General features: G+C 31.5%; 1 long non-coding RNA gene across 1 annotated transcript; it reads right to left on the reverse strand.

Moving 5' to 3' along the window:
* Nucleotides 1–190: 190 nt before the first annotated feature.
* On the reverse strand, nucleotides 191–8,092 carry LOC142230675 (uncharacterized). The gene is made up of 2 exons (XR_012720769.1): nucleotides 7,797–8,092; nucleotides 191–667 (listed from the first exon to the last, which is right to left on the reverse strand). It is a non-coding gene; the product is annotated as an uncharacterized LOC142230675 (long non-coding RNA).
* Between the last annotated feature and the right edge of the window lie 1,166 nt (nucleotides 8,093–9,258).

The raw sequence follows: 9,258 nt of genomic DNA on the forward strand, positions 1-9,258 counted from the left end.
AATTACCCTCTCATAACTGGACACCTCCCAAACATGGACAAAATTTAGGCGACCGTGGGTGTCCACCTTTCAGAGGTTTCACTGTATATCCAATTTATTCCATCTTCCGAGTTTCGTAAATTAGCATAATTCCACCATCTTATTCAAATTTGGCGCAAGACATAATTCGTATGAAAAAAATATTGGATGATTTTGTTCAAATTTATACATATATAGATACATATATCAATTTTATTTACTGAAAATGGATCTGCTTAAATTCGAATGAAGACGAATAATAAAATACCCACAAATTTAAATGACGCGTGTAATTAGGATAACCCAATGCCAATGAAAGATCCTCCGATAAAAGATATTGTAAATGTAATGTTGGCTTTCGTGAAGTCCATTGCTTGTTCTATTAATGCGGATTTGTTTGGAATATGGTCCCTCCCTCTTTGCAATAGTTTTGGGAAAACTGACCAATCAAATTTTACAAGGCCTTCCATCTGTGCGATTTCCATTAGGATTATTGTAGTTCCCATAGCAACAGCAGCCATTTTTCCAATTGTCATAGTAGTAAATCCCGTAATTAATCCAACCGTGGCCCCCATTCCAATTTGAAGGTAGAGATCTTTCTGGTTCATTATGCTCACTTCTATGCCCGGACTGTTAATTCTTTTTTTAACTGAAAAATTTGCTGATTTCAAATTAATATGACCAATTTTTTTGAAGTAAATTAATATCTACAATAAAAAAAATCAAGGATAGAAGAGTTGCCATCGGGGTTTTATGAGTTGCCTTTTTATACCCTTCACCACTACTGTGGTACAGGGTATAATAAGTTTGTGCATTTGTATGTAACGCCAAGAAGGAGTAATCATAGAACCTTTTAGTATACGGATCGGCTTAGAATTAAATTCTGAGTCGATTTAGCGATGTCCGTCTGTCTGTCTGTTGATGTATTTTTGTGTGCAAAGTACAGCTCGCAGTTTTAGTCCGATTGTTCTAAAATTTGGTATAGGGTCTTGTTTCGGCTCAAAGACGATTCCTATTGATTTTGGAAAAAATCTGTTCAGATTTAGATATAGCTGCCATATATATTTTTCACCGATCTGGTCATAATTGGCGTGTATATCAACCGATCTTCCTCAAATTCCGTACATCCGAATATTTTTTAAGAGTCTCGAAAAACTTGCAAAATATCAGCCAAATCGGTTCAGATTTAGATATAGCTCCCATATATAGCTTTCGCCCGATTTACACTCAGAGGCCAATTATTTGCTCCGATTTAGTTGAAATTTTGCATAGGGAGTAGAATTAGCATTGTAACTATGCGTGCAAAATTTGGTTGAAATCGGTTCAGATTTAGATATAGCTCCCATATATATGTTTTTCTGATTTCGACAAAAATGGTCAAAATACCAACATTTTCCTTGTTAAATCGCCACTGCTTAGTCGAAAAGTTGTAAAAATGACTCTAATTTTCCTAAACTTCTAATACATATATATCGAGCGAGAAATCATAAATAAACTTTTGCGAAGTTTCCTTAAAATTGCTTCAGATTTAAATGTTTCCACCCTAGTGCATTAGTCGACTTAAATTTTGAGTCTATAGATTTTGTAAAAGTCTATCAAATTCTGTCCAAATCGAGTGATATTTAAATGTATGTATTTGGGACAAACCTTTATATATAGCACCCAACACATTTGACGGATGTGATATGGTATCGAACATTTAGATCTACAAAGTGGTGCAGGGTATAATATAGTCGGCCCGCCCGACTTTAGACTTTCCTTACTTGTTTATTTTAGCCGAAACATTTTCTATGGTGAGATATCAATTTGATTGAAATAGGTTCAGATTTTCATCTAGGTCCCGTATGTATATCTTTCACCCGATTTATACTCATACCAGCTGGTAGTTATTTTTAGTCATCAACTAGAGTTGGTCTGTATCAAGCGTTTTTAGGTTTGCGACTGTCGCAAAGTTGTAAACGTCACATACGCCTCGTAAATGTAGACAATGTAGCAAATGTCGCAAACTCAAAATACATCAATCCCTTCAGCTAGAGAGCGAATGGAAGTTTCAATTCTCAGGAATGTTCATAAAGTTATTAACGTGTTAAAAAAAAAAAAAACAAACTTGAGAATAAAGTTATTTCAATTGAAGACTCCAAAGCAAAATTACTATGAACTACTTGATGGCGCAGTAAACGAGAAGGTCGGTATTCGCTGATCTTTTCCCTCCATAATTTCTGCAGAAACTGGAAGGAAGGAAAACTACTTAAGTCTTGCATAAGTTAATTTTTGTTTAGAGAGAATTTTATAAAATCATTTTTGGGATTATTAGAGCCAATTTCCATACTAATTAAATTTTTTAATTCGATGATGTAACTAAGGCTTAGGCGTTATGGACATTATGGACCACGGAATGAGAGATGTAAAACTAGTAGAGTTTAGAATAAATACAATACATTTTTTTGCATTCCTTTTATAGGGGAGCCTAACTAAATTAAATTAAAAAATATTCACAATTTCTTTAATTCAAAATTAGGTTTTTTACATTAAGTCTACGACTTTTGCAACATACGTATTATACCGTCGTAAACGTATGTCACAAAAATCATAGTTTACGACGGGCCAACCCTGATGACCACAAACCCGATTTATACTCATATAACCAACGGATTTTATGAAATTTTTGCATTGATATTGGAAAAAATTTTTTTAGCAATGTATGCCACAATTGGTTCAAATCCATTAAGATTTAGATATACAGTAAAACCTCGGAAAAGTGGACACCCACGGTGGCCTAAATTTTGTCCATGTTTGGGAGGTGTCCGGTTTTCAGAGCGTGCAAGTTTGAGAGGTTTCACTGTAACTCCCGTATATAGGTAAAAACGCCGCCAAAATGTTATTTTTGGATCCGGAAATTGGTCAAAATTGGTGCAGAAGTGATGAATTTAAAATGGGCTTGTCATAAGATGGATATCCACCATTCCAACAGACGTTGCTCTCAATTTGCATCATTTGGGATGTGAATTAAGAAATTCTGTGATATATAACCAAATAATTATTTTTTAAAAATGTTTATAATTTTCCATACATTCTAGCGCTTGTATGAAACGTTGAGCTCAAATAAAGGGCGATTTTTTTAACAACTGGTTTAAACAGCTGACGCACGTTTGTAGTTTGTTTCGCTTTAACGTCTTTAGACTAGATTTGGTGGGCTGTCTTAAAGCTCATGTCAGTACAGACAAGCTTCCCAGCAAAAAATATTTCAGCAGTAAAATTTAGTTGCGCTTTTTGGTATACAATAAAGTGGGCAGTGCATCCACACTGCATGTATCGGCGGCAATAACGTAAACGAGTAATCAAAGTAGTTTATGATCATTCGTTTACGTTATTGCAACCAATTCATGCAGTATAGATGGGCGAAAGGTAGTGCTGTTTTCCTTCATACCAATATCAATATTGCTCACTTCTGAGCAATATTGTTATTGAAATGAGCAATTATATCAGCGCTATGTTGAAGCTACCCACAAAAATCAGCGCTGATTCGGTTGTTTTGTAAGCAGTTGGTAGTGCCTCTCTCCCTTACAATCCTGCTGAAATAGTGCTCCATTTTTTGCTGGGTTGCTTCAATTGATGCATTCGTGAGATACCGATGCACTGAAAGGAAAATGCACATTATGATGACGAATTTTTACGGCCCGGCGACGAATTTTTCGTCAAAAATTAGCTAACGTAAGATTCCATCCCTGTGATTATGAACCATTTGAGGCGCAGTCACGGTCGGCAAGGGTTGTAACGACACCAAGCAAATATGGCCCCATTTAAACTTAAACCGCACACTAGATATACCAGTGTTCTCAAGACGTCAGATATCATTCCTGATATCTGGTATAACGGGTCGCTGTCTGATAGGCGACTTTACAGAAACTATTGGCGCGACGTATAATGATTACTGTATGAGCTATCATGATGGGGAGGGAAAGGAATCAATTAAACACCTCTTATGTGAGTGTCCTGCCATGCGGGCCTGGAAAACGTTAACGTAAGCAGTCTGCTAATGGTTTTGGAACAATCTGGTTGGTTCAATAGAAGAAAATAATCTAGAAGGTTCTGCGGTTAAAATTAGAAGTGACCCTATGTAATTGGTACTTTTGGTTAATGTGGTATCACAATGGAGCCTGAAACTTAATTGGGCTGCCACTTTAACCTAACCTAACCTAACGACCATGCAAAATTTCGTCCATATCGGTTCATAATTGGATATATACATGTACTACTCTATATAAACCGATTAATAATAAAGAAGCGTATATACAGTGAGCAGCATATTAAAGTTTATTAGATACGAATTTGTTTCAAAATACATTTTGTTTCAGCCGATTTTATTACACATAATTTTGACTACCTATAGAGTATTTACTACTTAACTTAAAAATAAAAATCTCAACAATGCAAACTCTTATTAAAACAAATCCTTTTTGCAATTCATTTTAAGAAACATACACTGAAAAAGGCTATACCTATTCCAATGATTATATATTTACTTAAAATATTTTGGTATTGATTCCGAAGAAGAAGCTAGGAATTACATTAACGATACATTAAAGATGCAATTCCCTTTTAAATTTAGGCATAAGCGTGGGAAGGCCTCTGAAAAATAGACTCCAGGCAGTAGTAGGAAAACCCTAAAGACTATCATACAAAATAGAGGATTGCATCCAAAAACAATAGAAAAGGAAGATTGGAAAATGGGCGACGTCATACCAAAAGTTGCATTTACGGTGTTCGATACATACACGTTCGTTCATTTTTAATTTGCAATATTTTTTGTTAAAAACTCACAAATGATCTTAAATTTTGTGTAAATAATAATGAGAAACTTTTGACCGATTGTTCTACGTCATTCCCTGATATAAATTTCTTTTTATTCTTAGTTTAATTTGTGGAACAAAAAATCATAAACGACACGTTTGCATCGAACGCCGTCAATGGTTTGATACCCTCTGCTGCCATTTTCCCATCTTCATCTTCCATTGTTTTTGATTGCATCGGTCATATATTTTTGTGTTCGAGAACATCTCGAAGCCCAACAAGTAAGGTAGAGATTTGTAGTCGTTCCCAGGGATGGAAAATACAATTTTTAAGAAAGTACAAAAGAGGTATTTTTTGAGCGGAAAGGTACTTTTTACTAAATTTCAACAAAAATTTCACTGGAAAATTATTGTCAAGAGACTAAATTTTAAAGAAAATAAAATTTTGACAAAATTTTCTATTTAAATAAAATTTTGCAAAAATTTTCTATAGAAATAAAATTTTGCAAAAAAAAAGTTGCAAAAAATTTTCCTATAGAAATAAAATTTTGCAAAAATTTCCTATAGAAATAAAATTTGTACAAAATTTTCAATTGAAATAAAATTTTGACAAAATTCTCTATAAAAATAAAATTTTACAAAAATTCTATATAGAAATACAATTTTGTCATTTTCTACCGAAATAAAAAATCGATAATATAGAATCGCATTCTTTTTTCGACTAAAACGTTCTTGAAGTTCAATAAAATCCTGTTTTTGACTATGTCTTTTACAAAATCGAGATTTTCTTCCCACATAAACATGTCTGTTTTGCCATATTTGTAAAAGACTATTAGCAAATAAGGTTGATAACGACTTTCTCAAAATATTAAAATATTTTGTCAAAGCTATTGTACCATAAATCTGATATCGACTCAAAAATGTCTACACAAAATGTACTAAATCATTCGCGGGGGTACTACGGTACTGACTGGGGTAAAAAAGTTTTGAAAAAAGTACTATAGTACTGCATTTTCCATCCCTGGTCGTTCCCGTTTGGACCGATGTTTGTAAGTTCGAATACAACCATAACTCGTTCTCGTTTGTGTTGTATGAAACGGTCAATCAAACAACTTCAGTCTTCGGGATCAAACACAACGAGTCAAATTGTTTTCCAAAACATAGTGAAGGAATCGAGGATTTCGAATCTTTTTTTGCCCTCACGTAGTAACAATAACAACAACTTTTATATGTATTGTACGTTTGTTTAGTTGTAAGTTGATGGAAAGGCGTTTATGTATGAAGTAAAAAAAAAACATAAAGTGGACAAAACCTTCTGCATTTCTATCAAAGACCATTAATAAAGAAGACGTGAATTGGGCTTTGATAGTGTTAGTAATAGAAAACGGAGATTAATATCATACTTGTTGGAAAAGCGCTCCGAACTTACTGGTTTGATGCAGACAATTTTTATTTAGCTATTTTCTCCAACATTTCACGCAAATTTCTGTGTCGGTTGCACTAAATTATTAATAAAATGTTTCACAAAGTGTTTTTGTTCGTTTAAGAGTTAAAAAAATTGCTAAAATAAGCGAATTAAGTTTTGTTACGAATGCAAAATGAAAAGAGAAACCGAAAAAAAGTTGCAACGTCTCATGGAACATGTATGATATTAATCTCTGTTTTTTCAAGAAAAAGAGGAAGAGCAAGCTTATCTCACGTCTTCTTTATTAATGGTCTTTGATTTCTATGTAAAAAGCTATTGACAGCAAAACAAAATATTGCTCTAGTTTTTAGGAGAAACATTTGGGATGATATTTTTGGGCATTATAGTAAGTAATCGTTAAAAATGCAATTCACTTTTTCGTATAAAAAATAAGGAGCATTCGTATTTAAAGGAAATAAAACATTTTGTCTTTTTCTATAGAAATAACATTTTGACAAAATTTTCCATAGAAATAAAATGTCGACAAAATTTTCTATTGAAATAAAATTTTGACAAAATTTTTTATAGAAATAAAATGTTGATAAAATTTTCTAGAGAAATAAAATTTTGACCAAATTTTCTATAGAAATAAAATTTTTGATAAAATTTTCTATAGAAATAAAATGTTGATTAAATTTTTAATAGAAATACGATGTTGACAAAATTTTCTATAGAAATAAAATTTTGACAAAATTTTCTATAGAAATAAAATGTTTACAAAAATTTTTTTAGATTTACTCGTTTGCGAATAAGTTCATTGTTCTTTACTTCTAAAAAAATTTCCCTGAAGACGAACATCGGGGATGTTTCGAAATATTCGATAATATTAAATAAAAATACAACTCAAAAAAACAACAACATCTGTTTTTATTCATATGACCTCAAGCCGAACTAAACAAATATAATGTTGGTAAAATTTTCTATAAAAATAAAATTTTGACAAAATTTTCTATAGAATGACATTTTTTATAGAAATAAAATTTTGATAAAATTTTCTATAGAAATAAAAATTTGATAAAAAATTTTATAGAAATAAAATTTTCACAAAGTTTTCTATAGAAATAAAATTTTGATAAAATTTTCTATAGAAATAAAATTATGACAACATTTTTTATAAAAATAAAATTTTGGTAAAATTTTCTATAGAAATAAAAATTGGATAAAAATTTTTATAGAAATAAAATTTTCACAAAGTTTTCTATAAAAATAAGATTTTGATAAAATTTTCTATAGAAATACAATGTAGATAAAATTTTCTATACAAATAAAATTTTGATAAAATATGGCCCACTTGCCATACCATCCGACCTACATCAATGACAACTACTTATGCCAAGTTTCAAATCGATAGCTTGTTCGTTCGGAAGTTAGCGTGATTTCAACAGACGGACGGACGGACATGCTTAGATCGACTCAGAATGTTAATATACCCACATCCTATGGTGGATGGTATAAAAAACAGGCAAAAAATAAATTTACTTTTGCTAGTTACATATAAAAACATAACAAATTTAAACATTTACCTTGTTAGAATTACTCATTTTATCGTCAATAAGCTTAACTATTAATTACACACTTATATCTAAAGAAACACAAACTGTATGACTTCTTTTCTCATTAAGCATGATTCCATTTTTTGTCATAACATACTCGAGAACTTTGCAAATTCCCGAAACTCCCGCTAAATGTTCGAGTATTCTCGATTATCCCGTTTCACCAAATGCAATCGAATGTTTGCTTGCGACCGAGAATGGAAACAAATGCACAACTTCAATGATGTGACGTCACAACAAAATTCACTCGATACTGAATTATTGGGTGTGATTCAAACCATGTCTCATTCATACATTTACATTCATTCGAACCGATTCGATCAAGCCAGTGTTCTCATTCTATTCATTCGATCCAGTGTTGCCAGGTTAGGGGTTTTCCCCCCAAATTTAGGGGTTTTTTCACGTTTAGGGGGATTTTTAGGGGTAACATTTATTTAGGGGGATTTTTGGGGGTAAAAAATATCTTAGACCTTATAAAGTGGAGCAATTCTAAAGCAAATTCGGAACAATTCTGGCATGAAAAAGATGAGGGAAGTCAACAAGAAGATTTTAAATACAACAAGTATGCAATATCATTATTTTCGTTATCTTTTTTAAACGCTTCTGTTGAAAGGGCATTTTTAATATTTGCCGCAATTAAAAACAAACAGCTGAAAGCATTTTAAGAGTAAGACTGCTTGTTAAATTGATATTGTATTATTACATCCAAAGAAAACATAATTTCTTCAGGGACAAAATTTTAAACAAACGAAATTGTCTTTTGTTATAAAGTATTTTCTTAATGAGCAAATTTTATTTTTTATTTACTTCAAAATAAAATTTTTTAGCATCAAACGAAAACTTAATTTGTCTAAAATTTCGTTTCTCAGAAAAGAAAACTCTTCTTTCAGTATATATTTGTGTTAAATTTAATTTTTGAAGTGGATTTTTTTCACGAAATTTGGAACCCTTCTTGTACTTTTTACATTCTTAAATTTTTTGGGGGTTTTTGAAAAAAGGCTAGACCAGTTTAGGGGTTTTTTCTTAAGATTTGGGGGGAAGAATCAAAAATCGCCTGGCAACACTGATTCGATCAACGAAGATTATTCAGTTTTCTCGAACCGTTTCATGAGTGCAGTTGTGTGCGCTATGAATGAATGTTCTCATGCAATGCTCTAATACAAAATATTAAAAAATTTTAATATTTAGCATTTAAACCAATGATTTTTATTTATTTTTAATTAATTTCAGATTTAAACAGATTTAAATCTGAATTAATTTTCTTTCTATATTTAATTTAAGGTATAATACATATATATTTAGTTCGTATTTTTCTTGTCGTTTCACAATTTAGTACAACTTTTTTTTCTGACTGTAATAAAATATTTGTTACTTTGAATTATTGAGAATATTTTTCGTTTTTTTTTTTGAAAATTATTGAAAATAACAAACA

The sequence above is a fragment of the Haematobia irritans genome, chromosome 3 (assembly GCF_050003625.1).
Source record: "Haematobia irritans isolate KBUSLIRL chromosome 3, ASM5000362v1, whole genome shotgun sequence".
In the NCBI taxonomy this organism is placed as follows: domain Eukaryota; kingdom Metazoa; phylum Arthropoda; class Insecta; order Diptera; family Muscidae; genus Haematobia; species Haematobia irritans.